Genomic DNA, 20436 nt, shown 5'->3' on the forward strand with positions numbered 1-20436 from the left:
TATTTAGAAGACATCTGAAGGCAGCCCTGTTCAGGGAAGTTTCTAATGTGTGACATTTTAATGTATATTTAATCTTTGTTGGAAGCCGCCCAGAGTGGCTGGGGAAACCCAGCCAGATGAGCAGGATACAAATAATAAATTATTATTATTATTATTATTATTATTATTATTATTATTATTACTTTTGGAAAACCACTGAAACATGTTCCATCTGTTGTGTAATGATGCTTACCACCCGCTTGGGCACTGTTGCAGGACAGCGACAACGCCTCCCCAGGATCTGGCAGTCATGCTGGAGGCGAGGGGTTTTCCTGCACTTGGATGAACCCAAGGGATTCATCCCTTTTGGGATACCGTTTTGGGATACCGTTTGGGATGGTAGCCTCTAGCTACCATCCCAAACATACCAAACAGTCCATTGTATATAGCCAGGCACTACGTTACAGCCGCATCTGTTCCAATTCTACAGACAGAGACTCTCACCTAAGAGATCTACAGCAAACCTTTTCAGAACTAAAATACCCAGCAGATGAAGTTAGACAACAGATCAACAGAGCCAGACTTATACCCAGAGAGAACTTGCTGCAAGACAGACCCAAAAAAGAAAATAACAGAACACCTCTAGTCATCACATACAGCTCCCAAGTTAAAACAGTACAACGCATCATCAGAGATCTACAACCTCTCCTGGACAATGACAGTTCTCTTTCTCAAGCTCTGGGAGGAAGACCTTTCATTGCCTACAGACAGCCACCCAATCTTAAACAACTCCTAACCCACAATAATACTACAACCAGACTTAACACGGACACTGGCAGCAGAGCCTGCAATAAACCCAGATGCCAACTTTGCTGCCACATACACCCGGACAACACCATTACTGGCCCCAACAACATCACACATACCATCTCGGGACTATTCAATTGCTCATCATCTAACATTGTGTATGGCATCAAATGCCAACAGTGTCCTTCAGCTCTCTATATTGGACAAACAGGCCAAACCTTACGCCAAAGAATAAATGGACATAAATCTGACATCAAGAATCACAAAACAGAGAAACCAGTAGGAGAACACTTCAATCTCCCAGGACATTCTATACAAGATCTCAAAGTAGCTGTTTTACTACAAAGGAATTTCAGAAATAGACTGGAAAGAGAAGCTGCTGAATTGCAACTCATTACCAAACTTAAAACCATGGAGAAACCTGGTTTGAACAAAGACATTGGATTCTTATCCCATTATACATGACTAAGCCATTTCTCACCTTCTCACCCCTTGCCTTTTCCTGTAAGACCCATTACAGTCGTTAAGAGTCGTCAGCAGGCTCATCCCAGCTATCTGCCAATCTCCCATTCCCACCACCCTTCTGAGTAATACCCCTCCCCACCTTCTCACTATATAGAAGGATCTACTTCTGTTTCAGTGTATCTGAAGAAGTGTGCTTGCACACGAAAGCTCATACCAAGAACTAACTTAGTTTGTCTTAAAGGTGCTACTGGAAGGATTTTTCTTATTTTGACTATGGCAGACCAACACGGCTACCTATCTGTAATTGGATGAACCCTGTGTGTAATTTGAATATTACTATGGTGTCATATTTCTTCTTCATGGATCACTGCCTTGTCAAGGCGAAGGGGCTTGAATAACTCAGAGAAGCTATGAGCTATGCCGTGCAGGGCCACCCAAGATGGACAGGTCATAGTGGAGAGTTTTGACTAATCATGATCCACCTGGAGCAGCAACCAGCAAGCCACTCAAGTATCCCTGCCAAGAAAATTCAGTGGACAAAAACAAAATATGGTCTGAAGCTCAACATCAAAAAAACTAAGATCATGGCCACTGGTCCCATCACCTCCTGGCAAATAGAAGGGGAAGAAATGGAGGCAGTGAGAGATTTTACTTTCTTGGGCTCCATGATCACTGCAGATGGTGACAGCAGTCATGAAATTAAAAGACACCTGCTTCTTGGGAGAAAAGCAATGACAAACCTAGACAGCATCTTAAAAAGCAGAGACATCACCTTGCTGGCAAAAGTCCATAGAGTTAAAGCTATGGTTTTCCCAGTAGTGATGTATGGAAGTGAGAGGTGGACCATAAAGAAGGCTGATCGCCAAAGAATTGATGCTTTTGAATTGATGCTTTTGAATGATGCTGGAGGAGACTCTTGAGAGTCCCATGGACTGCAAGAACTTCAAACCAATCCATTCTTAAGGAAATCAGCCCTGAATGCTCACTGGAAGGACAGATCATGAAGCAGATGCTCCAATACTTTGGCCACCTCGTGAGAAGATAATACTCCCTGGAAATGACCGTTATGTTGAAAGATTGAGGGCACAAGGAGAAGAGGACGACAGAGAATGAAATGGTTGGACAGTGTACTCAAAGCTACCAGCATGAGTCTGACCAAACTGCGGGAGGCAGTGGAACACAGGAGTGCCTGGCATGCTCTGGTCCATGGGGTCACAAAGAGTCGGACACGACTAAATGACTAAAGAACAGCAACAAATGGTGTCATATTTACAACATCATTTCCTTTACTATGTTGTAGGATGTAGGTGGAAATAAAAATGTGTAAAAGAATGCAAATTGGTCACTGCATGGTGGATTGGTTAAATTCAGATCTACAGATTAGTCTGGGAGGTGTATATCTTTCACCAGGTACAACAAATACATTGGGGTTGGTGCAGTGACTCTTCAGGGTCTATGACCTCTTCCTTTTTCTTACTTTGGTACCTGAATCCTTTTAATTGGAGATACTTTGGATTGCACTTGCAGCTTCTTGTATGCAAAGCAGGTGCTTTACACTCACATTTGGTCATTTCCCCTAACCCTCATTTTTTTTAAAGCCTGCACAAGTGAAGTTTCATGGCACTGGAGAACAGTGGCTAGGACAATGGGGATTAATAGAAACTGACAATATTCCCCTCATCCCTGCCCCTAATTTGGATCTGCATTGATACAAATCTAGAGGGGATGTGCTGCAAAACTGTTTAGTCCCAGCTCATTAATTGACCACTTTATTTCTTTTCCTTAAATACATGAACAAAGCAATTTAACGGGGCTGTTAAATTACCATTGGCTAAGACCAAGCATAAGCTGTGATTTGAACAGCGATGGAGAAATCCAGGTGAATCGGAGCAGTAAGACGCACAAAGGAAAACATCATAAATCCATTCATCTTGCACAGCATCTCTTTTCCATGATTCACACCAGTTTCCTGCAGCCCCTGCAATTTCAGGATGATTTCACAAGATTTTCTTTAAAAAGGAATCCCTGTGCTGATAATCAACGGATCTGCTTTTCGGCCCCTGCGATGCTTCCAATGAGTGCCTTCCACGTCACCAAAGTTGGTGAAGTTGAGGCTGGAGGATGTTCTGCATCTTCCTTAGCTTCAGGGAAGATTTGGTACTTTTTCGCAGCTAATTAAACTGCAGAGTTAGTTCACAGTTACGAATAGATCAAGAGCAAAGTGGTCCGTGATTCTCCGAGACATGTCAAAATCTCAAGGGGAAGCTTTGTTTAAAAATCTTCCACCCACTATTCTACTGCCACACAGCTTCTTGAGCCCTCACAGACATGCTCCTTCTAGGTGCATGTAAAAAAGGTAAAGGACCCCTGGACGCTTAAGTCCAGTCAAAGGCAACTATGGGGTTGCAGTGCTCATTTAGAAGACATCTGAAGGGACCCCTGTTCAGGGAAGTTTTTAATGTGTGACATTTTAATGTATTTTTAATCTTTGTTGGAAGCTGCCCAGAGTGGCTGGGGAAACCCAGCCAGATGGGCGGGGTACAAATACAGTGGTGCCTCACAAGACGAAATTAATCCGTTCCGCGAGTCTCTTCGTCTTGCGGTTTTTTCGTCTTGCGAAGCACAGCAATTAGCGGCTTAGCGGCTTAGCGGCTATTAGCAGCTTAGCGGCTTAGCGGCTATTAACGGCTTAGCGGCTTAGCGGCTTTAAGAAAAAGGAAACAAACTCGCAAGAACTCGCAAGACGTTTCGTCTTGCGAAGCAAGCCCATAGGGAAATTCGTCTTGCGGAACGACTCAAAAAACGGAAAACTCTTTCATCTAGCGAGTTTTTCGTCTTGTGAGGCATTCGTCTTGCGGGGCACCACTGTATTTGTACCCCGCCCATTATTATTATTATTATTATTAATCTCGCTTTCAGGCCAAGGGAGCTGGCGTTTGATCACAAACAGCTTTCCAGCTTAGACAAAATCACTTCTGGTGCAATGGAACACCGTGACAAAAACCATAGCACACGAAATGCCATTTACCTTCCTGCCACAGCAGTACCTATTTATCTACTTGCACTGGTGTGCTTTTGAACTGCTAGGTTGGCAGGGGAGGTCCATATACCTCTCAGCAGTAAAATGGCCTTTGTAATGGCTTGTAGATTTCCTGTTCAAGATATTTTTTAAGAAGAGCTTCAGTGTAGAACAGCAGCCTTGGCAACTGGTAGATCTGTATTTGGTGAAACTAAAGACAAATCTCTGGGTTCCACCTCAGGCAAAGCAGCTGAGGAAAATGAAACGATTTCTGAAAGCATCACAAACATTCCTTGGGCACAGGGAATCCTACATGGAGCTCATAGAATGGTTTTCTTGTTGGTGGCAGAGGAGGAGGATATCTTTCAGTTCATATTTAAGGGTGGGCCTGCTTCCCGGAACAATACATGAAACTGAACTGAATTACAGACACCCTTCAAAATTTGCACTTCTCTGAATTTTGCAATGTAGTCCATTCAGTCAAAGAATGTACACAAAAATGCATATACGAGGATGAAGTGGGTACAGTAATGTATAACTTCTTGAAAACACCACAAATAAAAATGCATTATATTTGTGTAGATTAGGAAAAGTTGCATGTAAAAATGTGTAGACCAGGATAAATTTGATGATGAATTTTGATGAGCTTTTTAAAAAAAAGAAAATGTGAAGAATTGAACTTTAGATTGGAAAATAGAGAAACTGAAATTGACAGAATTGCTCGTCCCTAGTTGCCTCAAATACCAGAATGCTTTGCTGGGCTTCCAAAACAACAACAACAAGCACAAAGTAGGAGGTTTTTGTACTGCAAAATCCTCTTGTTTATTAGCTGATCTGGCAGGAGTTCTAATGCCCCATGAGGCATTTTCTACAGTACTGTGCTGAAAATTTAATCCATGCTTTCCCCATTCTTCATCAATTAATGGGGAAAGAAATTTCACTTGGAAATTATCAAAGCACACAGAGAGAAAATACAAAATAGTCATGGGTGGGGTTTTTGTTGTGCGTACCTTGCTTTCAAGGTGACAGGGGTGTGTGGGAGCCTCCTTCACAAGGAAATCAAGTCTCATTAAATTGGAGGTTTGAGTAAAGCAAGCACCTTTTATTTATGTTTAAATGAAACTAGCCAACAAGCCAAATGTGGTTTCCTCTAACCATTTTCCTCAGTCCATGTACAAGGTATGTTCCTTAACATTCCCCTTCTATTGGCAATAACAAGACCACTGGCAATTACCTCCTGCAGCATAAGGGCCAGTGAGGAGATGTGAAGAGAAAACTATCTAGCTATGCTCTCCAGGAAAAAGTTCTGTGTCATATGAATATCCTAGTCTCCCTGGATCTTTTAGGAGAAGCGTATTCCTTGAAGCATCCCTTTTTGAAGTTAAGTTGGTTGCTTCCAAGAGTATGATCTTATCTGTGGTGACTCAACAGTTATTGAACTCACTTTCTCAGGTCAATGTGATTCACTCTTTAAAAACCACCTGGAATGACATGGATGCTTCCTTTTCTCCCCCAGAAAGTGTTTGGAGCAGGGTGAAGGATGGCTTTAATTTGTGTTGCTGCAATGTCTTTTTATGATGGTTTCGTCAGTGATTGTTTTTGTTTACAGTGCTACCTCGCAAGATGAATGCCTCGCAAGACGAAAAACTCACAAGACGAAAGAGTTTTTCGTTTTTTGAGTTGTTTCGCAAGACGAATTTCCCTATGGGCTTGCTTCGCAAGACGAAAACGTCTTGCAAGTTTGTTTCCTTTTGGATTTTCAATGCATTCCTATGGGAAACCGTGCTTCGCAAGACGAAAAAACTCGCAGAACGAATTAATTTTGTCTTGCGAGACACCACTGTACTATATAAACTGATGGATTACATTACAGTGGTACCTCGGGTTACAGACATTTCAGGTTACAGATTCTGCTAACCCTGAAATAGTACCTCGGGTTAAGAACTTTGCTTCAGGATGAGAACAGAAATTGTGCGGTGGCGGCAGCGGGAGGCCTCATTAGCTAAAGTGGTACCTCATGTTAAGAACAGTTTCAGGTTAAGAACGGACCTTCAAAACGAATTAAGTTCTTAACCAGAGGTACCACTGTACTGAATGTATAACTTCCCTTGGGTCCACGATCTTGAGGAAGGCAGGGAAGAAAGGAAATAAATAACTATAGTTAAGTCTCATTTGATCCACATGGGACTTTACTGCACAGTCAACTGTGCATTTAGATGAGATGGTGATAAAAATAAGAGCACTGATAAAATCAGGAGGATGGAAAACAAAGCCCCAAACTGGCTACTAAACAGGTGTGAGCATAGGTTGGTGAAATCATAATACATTTTCATTCACAACTGCTAGCCATGCAAATATTTCAAAGCCTCTAAGGAAGGCTGCATCAATAAATGATGTTTCTGCAGGTTATGACTATTGGAGTGATAATGGGATTTCAAGGTACTTATCATCCATCTTCTTACAAACAAATCTGTTCAGGCTAATTCTCCCAGACTCGTAGTAATCTTACACCTGTCACTTTCATTTTATATTTTAAAGTTGGACCTAAGAAAAACATTATTGTTTTGCCTTCAGCAGTGGGGTGGGGAATTGTATAGAAAAGCTCAAACGAGGAACAGAGAAGAAAATTAGCCATGTGTGGAAGTTGTGTTGGTAGAGTGAGAATGACATTTGCCCCACTGAATTCATCTTATACCAGTTTTATTTTTTCTTCTTCATTCACTTTATAGTAATCTAACTCGACTGCTACTGAATCTGTAAGCATCAGTTAGATGAAGGAGCAGAAGAGACTGGGTCTCATATAAGAGAAAATATTCATTTCTCTAACCCATGCATTGGTGGCACAGATTGAACATGTGAAGTAGGGCTGTGCGGACCACTTTTGATTCAATGTGGGACCCAATTTGGTGATCCCAGTTAGGCCCCAGTCAGACCTGAACTGCTCTTGACCCAGCCTGATCTTGACGAGAGGCTTGAAATGAATAGGGGGACTTGCACAGTCCCCAATATAAAATGAATATTTCAAACCCCAATTAAACATGTAGTAGGTGGCATCATCTGCCCACTCCACCCAACATGCATGTTGAATCAGAGCTTTAAACCCAAATTAAATATGTGGTTGATGGTGAGTCTGGGGGATGTAGGAGATGGTGTAGGCAAAAGTCTCTCCTCCCTCTTTGGTAGCCATAGATGACTCCAGGTGGAACCAGCCTGGAGTGATCTAGGATTGCCTTGACACATTCCAGACTAGAGCTAAAGAAGTAGTACTGCACAGGTATTTTGAGGCTGCAATCTTACACCTACTTTCCTGTGAGGAAGTTCCACTGATCTAAGTAGGACTTAGACTTGAATCAGTATTTTACTGTGGTACAGGACAGAACAAAAAACTGTTGTGTGTCTGTACAAAAATGCATCTTAATTTATTTTTAGGAAATATAGCAGTTCAGCAGTTGACATACTGGGTATATTCTCTTTGATATAGAAGTTGAAATGATGAGCATGCTGTTCATGCTCTCTCTATATCATTTCAACTTCAGTATCAAACAGATTACCCAATGGGATGTGTTCCATTGGGAATTTCCCAACATGGAACCCCATAACAGTTCCACACTTTCTCAAGGTGTTCATTTTGGGATTGTCATCATGTATGAACAAGCCTATGGAGCTAAATGAGGTATTTGAAGGTTAAGAATGGTAGAGACCTAGGCACGAGACCCAAAGAGTTAATGTGCTATGGTGCAAAGAATATGCCAGACTGAACTGATGGAATTTCAGAAATGAACTCTTCCATTACCACCTGCCTCACTGGTGCTTCACTCACAATTAAATTAAGTTGACTGTAAACACTTCTTTCACATCCACATTAATATTCCTTGTCAGTGCACAGCACTCACTTTCTGAAACCTCAAATTGGATCTTGCCTTGCTGATTCTCTCTGACAATTGTTCTCATTTCTTCAGAACTATGTGAGAATGTCAGAATTCGCCCTCCAGCTGCCGCCATCATTCAATTGCTTCCATATTTTAGACCCCAGGAGAAGTTCGTCTTTGCCATAATATTACTGTGTGTGTCAAACGACTCACGACATTTAATGTGTACCATGCAATTACATTCCTGGTCTTTCTTTAATTACAGGTGTTTGAGGGTTATTTTTATCTGGACCAAAGTGGGTTGTGGGGTATCTCTCCTCCCTAGCTAGTTATCATGATGAAAAACACCCCCCTGTGCAGCTAAGACGTTTCAGAAATAATTCTCACAAAGGTAGCTTTTCTTCCAGCTCTGTATATGTGTGACTTTCACCCTGACTGCACCTGCAGGTTGGGGTGAGAGTGAAAATCAACTTCCCTTCCCTGCCATGTTGTGGTCCAGAAAGGAATCCTCCCATTTCTATTTATATAGATAGAGAGATAGAGATATGTACATGGAGGCAGGCTGAACGCTACACATTAAGACATGACATGTAGTTTGACAATAAGGCTATTATCCTATTCACCTGAGCGCAACTTACATGTGAGTTTTCAGACACTCTGATTTGTGGTTTCAAGCAGAAAAAGCCGGGAATTCAAGAACTATAATTTTTGTTTTGAGGAGTAATAATGACATACACAACAGTAAATGTGCTACAAATATCTCTCAAAGAGGTAAATCAACCAATCAACCATTTGTTGATCAAAACAGCTGGCATCTTACATGTAAAAGTAAAAAAGATACAGGACCCCTGGACAGTTAAGTCCAGTCGGAGGCAACTATGGGGTGTGGCGCTCATCTCGCTTTCAGGTCGAGGGAGCTGGCATTTGTCCACAGACAGCTTTCCAGGTCATGTGGCCAGCATGACTAAACTCCTTCTGGTGCAACAGGACACTGTGATGGAAACCAGAGCACATGGCAATGCTGTTTACCTTCCTGCTGCAGTGGTACCCATTTTTGGCATGCTTTCAAAGAGCTAGGTTGGCAGGAGCTGGGACAGAGCAACGAGAGCTTACTCCATCACAGGGATTCGAACCGCTGACCTTCTGATTGGCAAGCCCAAGAGGCTCAGTGGTTTAGACCACAGCACCAATGTTGCTGGTACCTTGGACAGCGGGAGACCAGAACTGTAACAGCAGGCCTGTTACCATTTTAAATGGCAAAGTATAAGTAGTCAAACTTCTTCTTCCCTAATAGTGAACAGTCTTTTCTTTTCAATATAAGCTAGGGATGAGAAACTTGTGGCCCTTCAAATGTTGCTGGACTCCACCTCCCATGAGCCTCAGTGGGAATGGCTAATTATCAAGGATGATGAACGTCATTTGGAGGGTGGCACTCTCCTTCTTCATCCTTGATATAAAGGAAAAGAGGTGCCCCATATTGACTTTTGTGAATAGCAAACCACTTGAGCTTTCATTGTGTACATCCATTACTTTCCCACAACCCCCTTGATCAGATTCTTTAATACTTCAAAAACTCACAAACTTATTTGAGATTATACTGGTACAAAGCATACCATGTGTCCGCAACTTGTAACTCACAAAGTTGACCACAGTACACACTCTATGCTGGATAACCAGGAGTTTAATAAACCTCCTGTTTCTACTGCTGGCTTGGGATGACCAACAAACCAACAAACCAGCAGAATTCACAGAGAAGCAATTGTGTTTTGATGTCCAACCGGATTTTAGCATCTACAGAAAAGGATAAAAGTTGAAGCATCATGTGCACTCCCAAACAGCAATGAACAGTATGGAATTCAATTACTACCAAACGTGATTATAGCCATTAGGTTAAATGGCATTTTAATAAAGATTAGACAAATTTATGGAGGTCTATTAGTGTCCGAAGCTCATGATAGCTAAATGGAATCTCCATGTTCAGGTCCATTGTAGATCTCATTATGATGGAACCAAAGCACAGAGATTAGCTATCACAATAATGCTCTTCCTGGGAGTTTTCAGAAGCTAGGTGCTCTTGGAAACATAGCGCTGGTCAAATCCAGCAAAGCAATTCTTGAAAAAGATGTTTAGATTTTCATTTGAAAAAACCCAGGTATCTCCTAGGTATCATGTCAGAGGAAATAAAAAGAACGGTCAGACCAATACTTATGTATGCGACTACGGTGGTAATGTTATTAATTGCCAAAAATTGGAAAAGCAGCAGCGTCCCAACTAAAAGAGACTGGCTATCTAAAATGATGGAATACATCCATATTGCCGAATTAACAGGGAGGATAAGAGGAGATATGGTACAAAAAGTGAATAAGGAGTGGGCTATCTTTAAGGAATACATCAAAATCTATGTGGAAAAAGTAGAACTTTTGACAGATACTGAGTGAATCCAGAAAATGATTAGAGTGAAAGGAGAGTAAAGTTAAGATAGAAGAAGAGATTAAAGAAATAATGAAATGTGTTTAAGCTAATTGGAAAAATAAAGTCAAGTCACTTGGTGGGTGTCCGTGTGGGGTAGGTATGTAGGTATGTTGATATGTATAGTATAGGTAGGTATAATATAGAGTAATGTAGGTATGTTTTATGCTATGGAAATAAGATAGTGTGTTGTGTATATGTATTGTGTAAATGGAAATGTATGCGTTTTATATGTTAATAAAATAAAATAAATAAATCCAGCAAAGCAATTCTTATGTTCAGGCTTAGGTGTATATCACAATGTTGGAGATTTTTTTCCCCTTTAAGCTGCAAAATTCAGCACTTATTAACAGACCCCGCTTATTCCCCTCTCTGATATTCTTCAATTGCTAGGCAAATTATTATTATCATTATTATTAACAGTAGTAGTAGTAGTCATATTACTAAAAATAATTCAAACAGGTTTTGTTTTTGTTGAGCTGACCCCCCCTCCCCATTTACTGTTTATCTTAATATGTTTTAATGTGGCTGCTGTTGGCATTTTTTATTTGTTTTACCTTATTGTTATAGACTTCTTGAAAATTGTTGGCTTTTTCTTTCAAAAATGGTTCATTAGTTTATTATTATCACCATTTAGTGGTGGCAAGTGCCCATTGGATCTGGTAGGGTTGAAGGTGGTGGTGGCGGCGACAGGCAGAGACAACACCAATGACAGTTGGGCCAACTAATTCCAATGTCAACCCCATCTTCTCCCTTGATGAGTTCTGCAACAGCAACGGTAAGGAGGAGAAGGAAGCAGACAGAGCATGCCATGCCTTGGAATTGTAAGTAAGAAGGCAGGCTGGTAGGGGTGGTTGAGAACAAACTGAGGTTGGTGAGTAGGGAGGCATGTGCCCTAATAAACCAGCTGTCGGAATCTCTGTTTGACCGAGCTGATAAAGCTCATCTTCCGGAATCGCCCTCCGACGATGATTAATGACCTGAGGCTTTGAAGAGGCTCCAGGCACATTCCCATTCAGCAGAGAATCAAAGCAGCACGCAGAAGTAATGAGATTTATGGCTACATCGCTATGCTTTATTTCTTACTACGCAGACAGAAAACACATCCTCTCTCTGTGAAAGCAGAGAGCAACTGAACAAAGGAACAGGAAACCAGTAACGTCACATCCGTCTCCCGTCTCCCGTGAGACTTCCAACAGTATGGGATGTGTGGAATGTAAACAGAGTCTTGTGACTCTATAGCACTGCACAGTGGCAAACAGAAACTAACACCAGCCTCCACTGCAGCTGTAAGCTGCCTTGGGTGCTATACGTAGTAAGGTGTGACATGCACAAACCTATTGTTGCATGGCGCCCCAATCTCTGAGCACAGAGCAGCTTCCTTTGCCAGAATAAGGACCATATTTAGGTCATAATCATGGCCCTTGCTTGGCTAATTCAACAATGGAATCTTCCATTAGACGTTAAGCCTTGTTTGATACAGGAATTTGAAGGGACTCTTTCATCATGCAGCCTACCCCCAAATCACAACAATATTAATATTGCGATTGCCAACACTTATAATAACAACATCGGCAGTCATCGGCAGTCCTTTTTTTTTTCTTTACAAAATGTTTAGGGGTACACTCATTTTCCTACTCATATTGAAATACTGGCCCTTCAACGAGGCCAAACTTAGATTCACAAAATGTTTAGGGGTGTGCGTACACCCCCCCCCCCCAGAAAAAAAGCACTGGCCATTGTTACTAATAGCCATTGACAGACTTGATCTTCCAGGAATTAATCCAATCGAGCCTGCGCCAACCTGTTTCAAATTACAACAAAGGCTGCAAGAAATTCATCATTTGTGCATATCTGTGTACACAGAGCTATTTTTCCAGAAAATGAGGTGTCAGAGCTCACCACGAAGTATTTCTCTTAGAATGTCTATGGCACCCATCCCCAACAGCCCCAGCCAGCACGACAATCCTGGCTCAGGATGATGGGCAATGTCATCTAAAATATCTGGAGACTGCCATATTGGTGAAGGTTGGTCTAATCTCTTTTTAACTTCCTGAAAATCTTGTGGTTTTTTGTTTGTTTGTTTTTTGTTTAAGCAGAAGACCAACTTTCTAAGCAGGTTGCAAACATATGCTTTAAGGAGCATCATATGTATCTCGCAGAACAGAAAAATAGCTAAATACAGTAAGCAATTTTTTTAAAAAAAGCTTTCTGTCCCTCCACAAGTTGAGGACAAGGGAAGCACACTGAAAAGCACATTCATAACAATTCAGAATAAATGATTTAAAATAGGAGAGAGCATGTAGATTTGCATATTCTTTATGGGCTGCAGAATCCCTGTTTCGTTGTCATAGATTTTGGGTTCTTTTCACACACATTTTTATTGCTTCAGCAGTTAGTTCATGCAGCTTTGCTAATGCCTCTTTTTAAAAAAAAATCACAACCATGAAAATAAACAAAAAAACAAGCCACCAATTGGCTTGCAAGCACTAAAGCAAAGCACTAAAACGCTACTTTTACTTACTTTTGAGCTTCTTAGAGAAGAGAAAGGTCAATCGCAGTTTGAGGATTTTGTCTGTCATACTTAATTGCAACATGCACCAGAGATTCTTTGGGGGCAGGGAGAGAGTCGTGCATTGTATTTTTCCCCCAACCTGTTGTCATCATTGATAAAAGATGTCACTACTCCTTATACTTAGCCCATAGTTTCCCAGGGCCTGACATTGCCTCCTTTGGCTGGAATGCATTCTAAAGACACAAGGACTGTAAATTCCCTTCATTTAAGCTAAGAGTGACATACAGATTGAAATCATCATACAGCAAGGGAGAAAAAGAAAGCCTCTCATCCTCCAAGAAGGGAGGTGTTGTGGGCGGGACGCGATTTCTGTGTCACGCAGGGGGCGTTATACCCCCTGCCCCACTCTCCTGGCTGGCGCACCACGCCCACACAGGTAAGCGCCCAACCGGGCGGCTTGGAGGGGGCGTGGTTTGCGATTTAAGGTACTGCTGCACCAGCCATTCCACCTCACGTTTCACCTTCTCGTCGCGAGTCAGCTTGGAGTCAGCTAGGAGTCATCGTCACGGTTAGCAGAAGCCAGGGAAGAGCTCAGCCACGAGGTTTGGAGTCGGGGTGTGTGTGTGTGTGTGTGTGTGTGGAGGCTTCCTGGTTCCTGGCTTGCCTTTTAAATTTAGGAGGCTTGCGTGCGCTCATTGCTTTACTGCTTTAAAAACCCAGGCATCCAGGTTCGCTATCTGTGTTAATTTTCGCAATCTGCCTTTCGGTGACATCAGGGGAGAGCTTATAGTTGTATTAGCATCAGCAGGCTCCACCTACTGGTGAATAAACCCCCCTTTAGGCTCACCCCTCTCCGAGTGGGTGGAGTCAATCTTCCGTGGTCCAATGCCTAAGCCAATACCTTCTCACTTGCTGTAATCAATAAAGTTGTGGCCTTTTCTTGCCCATTAACCTTATACACTGTGTCCGTGTGTCTTCATTCCACAAAGCGGGGATCAGGTCCTCGAACCACAAACTCCACCATTGAAAAGCACTTACTATAGCAAAAAACAAAACAAAACAAAAACCAGCATGTGCAGGGTTCTTCAGACCCCAGACACCTCCAGTTCCCGTCAGCTCTCATTAGCTTTAGCAAGTGACAATGAGATAGGAGCAAGCATGCAAACTTAGCCCAGCAATCTTACCAAATCTGAAAACACATCACTGATTCTCTTAGGAAATTGGATAAATGCAGCTATCAGAAGGGGGTGTCAGTACATTCTGGGTGCAGCAGAAGGAGAATGTTATACATAACATTATTTTTCAAAACAAACAAACAAACAAACAAACAAACAAACAAAATAAAAACCCAAAAAACCAAGGGTCTCCAATGTGATGCCCTTCACATGCCGCTGTATTCCCATCCTTCCTGGCCATTGGTCACAGTGGCTAAGACTGATGGGAGATGGAGCTCAACATTATCTGAAGAATGCCACATTAGGCTTGCTCTGATTTAATTACTCCAGTCTTTCCTAAACCTGATGCACTCTTGACAGAGTTATGGCATATCCAAGTGCTCTACAAAGAGAGTAAACAGTTTCTTGGAATATTTCATAAGTTATTGCCTTCCCTTGAAAGCATAAGTTTTTATCTAATTTCCCTTAATCAAACATGGGGTTCTGGAGGGATAATATGCAGTAATTTGTAGTCAGAGGGTAGATTTTGGTTCTTTGAGTAAATGAGATTCTGCTTGCTCTCATGTGTGCATTGATATATCAGCCTTACTGTTTAACTGATATTGTTGAAGCAGGCAGCGATAAGAGTGTACAGCTGCACAAATTTGCAGATTCCCTTTCATTCATTCATCTTGATGACTCCCTTTAGGGTAGAGATCCAGACACTCTCAGAGGAAAGTGCCATTTCAAAAAGAGTTTAGACCAAGTCTGGACACAGAAACTGCTTTGGTTCCCCTGTATGATTACCACTGTCTGGTAACCTCTAGGTTAGATTGCTCTGATGCATTATACATGGGGCTACCTCTGAAGATGGTTTGGAAACTTCAGCTGGTGCAGAATTTAGCAGCCAGGTTTGAGGATATAACACCAATCCTTGTCCAACTGCACTGGCCGCCAGTTAGTTCCCAGGTCCATACAAAGTACTGGCTTTTAAAAACTTATTTTAACTTCAGACCACCTCTTCCTGTATAAACCAACCCGGATCATTCAATAATCATCTGAGGCCCTTCTTTGTGACCCTCCTTCATGAGAAGTCCAGAGGGTGGCGACATGAGAGAAAGCTTTTTCTGCAATGGCTCCCTGCAATGGCAAAATGCCTAGGGCCTTCATTACATATCTTAGGGCATCAGGCAAAAAAAATTCCTCTTCTCACTGGCCTTTGGCTAATTAAACAATCTGTGGCTCTTCAAACTGCAAAGGCTGACTGGGAATGAACCTTGATCCTAAATGTCAAAATAAGCTGCAGTGGAAAAAATAATAATAACCAGCCGCAGGTAGTGATATAAGCAAGATAAATATTCCCATTTAGCCACTTTCTTCTTAATACCTTCCATTTGTATTCACATTTTTATTAACATAACAACATTCACCCCAATCTTTATAAAATCCTACTTTAGAATACTAATGCTCATCTTTCCTTTTCTAATATTATTTCGCCAAGAGAGTCAAAGCTTTGTAGGCTTAGAACAGCATATAAACTCTGACATTCTGTATCTCTGTGATGAATAACAATGACAAAATATGCTTAAAAAGGATTTGGTATTCTAATTGCTGATAATTGTTAGAATACTTATTATTATGTGTAAGGGCTGGGCACTGGTCCCAAGATTTGTCTTGTATCACTAGCAGACCCTCCAAGTGTCCCTATTTTCCAGGAACAGTTCTGGATTTACAGAAGCTGTCCTGGTTTCTGATTTGATCCCGGAATATCCCACTTTTCCTTTTTTTTTTTTTATAAATAATTTTTATTAAAATTTTAAACAACAAAAAAAAGAAAAGAAAAATATACCCAATACATATCTCAAAGAAAAAATAACAAAAACACACACACAAAAAACACAATTCATCAATAAAAAACAAAAAAATAACAATTAAAAACAATATCTCTTTTCCATTTCCATTTTTTTAGTTACCGTATTTTTCGCTCTATAGGACGCACTTTTTCCCCTTCAAAAATGAAGGGGAAATGTGTGTGCGTCCTATGGAGCGAAGATGCCATAGCCCCGCGACCCTCTCCCGGCTGGAGAGGTGACGCGTGGCTATGGCAGGAACCTCTACAGCCCCGTGTCACCTCTCCAGCCGGGAGAGTGTGCGCGCGGGGCTAAAGCAGCCCCCCGCGACCCTCTCCCGGCTGCAGAGGTGACGCGCGGCTATGGCAGGAGCCTCTCTGCTGCGCCTTTCCGCTGCTCCCTGACGTGCTCTTTGGGGCTGGTGGTGGGCTTCCCCCCGCCAGCCCCAAAGAGCAGGTCGAAAGGAACCTGAAGCCTGGAGAGCGAGAGGGGTCAGTGCACACCGACCCCTCTCGCTCTCCAGGCTTCCAAGGTAGCCGCCTGAACGCACCTTAAACGGCACCTTGTTTTAGAGCGGGAAAACAAGAGGGGGAAAGTTCTCCCCCTCTCTGTGCAGCGCCTCCTGCTGCTTCACTGAAGGGGCGCTGGGCAGAGAGGGGGAAAAATTTTTTTTCTTGTTCTCCCCGCTCTAAAACAAAGTGCGTCCTATTGTCCGGTGCGTCCTATGGTGCGAAAAATTCGGTAACTTATTTTCTGGACTTCCTCATACCTCCTTCTTTTGTATTCCAATCCAAATTGTTTGTCCAGCAGTTTCTTTTCAACTTTTTTAAACCCAATCTTTCACTTTAATATAATATTGTAATATATGACTTCAACTTCTTTAAACCTCATCTTTAATCTTAATATAATATAACATTAAAATTTTTCCTCTTAATTGTCAAATTTCCATTTCTTTAAACATCATTAATCCTAATCTTTAATCTTAATCTATCATTAACTTTAACCTGTACAGCTGGAAGCCGCTTATTTTCAGTCCAACATCACTCTAATATTCTTTAATTTTGCAGTGTTTCTGAAGATAGTCTTTGAATTTCTTCCAATCTTCCTCCACCGACTCTTCTCCCTGGTCACGGATTCTACCAGTCATTTCCGCCAGTTCCATATAGTCCATAAGTTTCATCTGCCATTCCTCCAGCGTGGGAAATTCTTGTGTCTTCCAATACTTTGCGATGAGTATTCTTGCTGCTGTTGTGGCATACATAAAGAAAGTTCTATCCTTTTTTAACGCCATTTGGCCGACTATGCCCAGGAGAAAGGCCTCTGGTTTCTCAGAGAAGGTATACTTAAATACCTTTTTTAATTCATTATATATCATTTCCCAGAAAGCCTTAATCTTTGGGCACGTCCACCAAAGGTGAAAAAATGTACCTTCAGTTTCTTTACATTTCCAACATTTGTTATCGGGCAAGTGATAAATTTTTGCAAGCTTGACTGGGGTTATGTACCACCTGTATATCATTTTCATAATATTCTCTCTTAAGGCATTACATGCCGTAAATTTCATACCTGTGGTCCACAACTGTTCCCAGTCAGCAAACATAATGTTATGTCCAATGTCCTGTGCCCATTTAATCATAGCCGATTTTACCGTTTCATCCTGGGTATTCCATTTCAGCAGCAACTTATACATTCTTGACAAATTCTTAGTTTTGGGTTCTAACAGTTCTGTTTCTAATTTTGATCTTTCCACCTGGAAGCCAATTTTCCTGTCCAATTTAAATGCCTCCATTATCTGATAATAATGAAGCCAGTCTCGCACTTTGTTTTTTCTCGCACTTTTCCTTAGGAAATCCCTATTTTCATTGGAGAAATGTTGGAGGGTATGGAATTATCCAATCCCAAGCTCTCTGAAGGCAGCACTGTATATGAAAGTTTTAAAATGTTTAATGATTTATTGTTTTTATATGTGTTGGAAGCAACCCAAAGTGGCTAAGACAACCCAGCCAGATGGGTGGGGTATTAACAGCAACAACGACAATGACGACTAGGACGTCCCTGTTTTCATTGGAGAAATGTTGGAGAGTATGCCATAAATGGGATCCTCATAACAGAGGGTCCTGGTTGCATGAGAGACCCAAGAGCTCACCTGATAGGGTTAAAATGGGGGGGGGGGGTAGGAGCAAGAAGTCCTGGCCATTCCCCTGGGATCACACCAGGCGATTTTAGTCAATAGCCAGTGGTGGCGTGATCCCAGGGGCTTTAAAAACAGCAGTGTGATGCAAGGAGGGGCACTTGCTTCGCACTGTTGAACACCCACCCACCCTCCCTAGTTTAGTTAGTTGCTTCGCCTTGCTTTGGTTTGGGTCGCCTGTTTTGGAACAGGGGCTGGGTAGGAATTTTTCCATTTGGCAGATTGGCTTTAGCCATTTGGTTTTCGCCTACCCCTTAGCAAATCGTCACAACTTGTAAGGTGGCGGTTAGGCATTGGCTCAGTTGGATTGTGGGGAGGGGAGGGGCGGCCATCACCTGCCCCTCCAGGAACTGGGTATTCCGGTAAAGGAATCTGGGGGTCCTGGATCTCATCCAAAGTCCGCTTGAGGGGCTAGGGCCATGCCAGGACCACAGGAACCCCGGGGTGAGCTTAGGTTGGTCCTCATTGGCCTAGCTCCCTCGTTTGGTTTACCCCATTTGACGATCACCCTGAGAGGTGGAGCCAGTTATAGTGGGGAGTCAGTGCCTAAGCCAATACCGCTCACGCGATTGTATTTCAATAAAGTTGTGGCCAAAAAATTTGCCCCAAAACTTAAACTAATATAAGTGTCTGTGTTTATTTATTTGGGGGTGGGTCTTGGGGCCTCGAGGAGCAAACCCATTCTGGCCTGTTTCTGATTTGCTCTCTCCACTCCAATCTGGGGTTATGATCCACTCTGTATAAAAGAAAGCTCCGTATTCCCCACTCACTATAACAGGAAATCTAAAAACAGCAATATTTTCCCCCTTTTGGCCAAAGTGGATGAAATTTACAAGCATGGGAGTCCCTGCAGAGTGGATTAAGCCTGTCAAATTGTAGACAAATAGGTCCAGAGACCTTTGTAGGAGAACTTTCTTCTATAATGAACATTAGGGCAATAGTTTTACTAAGCCAACTAAAACTCCCAAATCCATATTAGTTCCATATATTTTAAAGCAGGAGCTAGCATTTCTCTCTTGTTCTTTGTTACCTTGAAATAATTATGAGATGGTCAAGTGATGGGTAATTTTTATTGTACATTTTAAAAACATTTCCAGTGCTTGTCTGTGTCTTCTGAGTTGCCTTCAGGCCTCCAATAAGCATTACAACATGAGTCTGTCTGGGGGCATATAGAGTTCTGAAGAGCTCTGGGTTTATTTGTTTGTTTTGTTAAAGCAGAACAATGTAGAATAGTAATAAAAAAAACCTTAAATGAAGCTTTAAACTTTTTTTTTAAGCCTCTCTGTTGCTGTGCTTCAACAACAACAAAACAACCCAGAACCCTTTAGTCCTCCACAGGCAACATTTTGTATAGCTTTACTTCTTGCAAGGCCCCCCCCCCCACATTAAAACATACAGAAACATTGAAATATACAGAAACATAAAACTATTTTATCAGAAAAGCACGGGGGTGGGGTGAGGGAAGCAACAGAGCAAGATGAGGTTTTGTGGGAGCCTTGGTCAAATTCAGAGGGGTACTGACCTTGTGTTTTGACTCAGGAGGGGAGAAGACCCTAACTCACCTCATTATTTGGCCTCCTCACAAAGATGATACACATCCCTTTTATATGCAGCTATGCGGTGCTTTTTCCCCCTAAAAAATGTTTAGGGGTACTCTCATTTTGATTCAATAAAATCACCATTTTATAGTTGAATTCAGGAAAAATAAATACAGTAAATGGACAAAAGTACAAAGATTCACAAAATGTTTAGGGGTATATGTACCCCTGTGTCCCCCCAGAAAAGAAAGCACTGCAGCTATGTGTTAAGTTGTGGGCGAACATATCAGACGACACAGCGATTCTTCCAAAGCAGCTCTTTATTTGTAAGCTGGAACAGAACTGAACTGAGGCGCTCAGTCAGCCTGCTTATATAGAGCTCCACTAGAATGCAACAGTAACCATTTTCTGTAACTAGCCAACCACTGAACGTCACTTTCGATCCTTCATTTGCATACAAACTATCCAATCACTGAACGTCACTTTCGATCCTTCATTTGCATAACTATCTACAGTATCCCCCTGCTGGCCCAGGGTGAGAACTTCAGTACATAACACTATGTATATGCTGTGAAATAAG

General features: G+C 41.9%; 1 long non-coding RNA gene across 2 annotated transcripts in view; it reads left to right on the plus strand.

Moving 5' to 3' along the window:
• LOC308480675 overlaps positions 1–20436 on the plus strand; it is a 71343-nt gene that overhangs the window by 8398 nt on the left and 42509 nt on the right. The window contains exon 3 of one of the 2 annotated variants that reach the window (XR_013988217.1): positions 4171–4269. The exons of the other annotated variant lie outside the window; for it this stretch is intronic. This is a non-coding gene — a long non-coding RNA (uncharacterized lncRNA). Of the gene's footprint in view, positions 1–4170; positions 4270–20436 lie in introns of those variants that run through there. 2 annotated transcript variants of the gene reach the window in all.

Source organism: Podarcis pityusensis (genome assembly GCF_964106645.2).
Source record: "Podarcis pityusensis genome assembly, chromosome: 6".
In the NCBI taxonomy this organism is placed as follows: Eukaryota; Metazoa; Chordata; class Lepidosauria; order Squamata; family Lacertidae; genus Podarcis; species Podarcis pityusensis.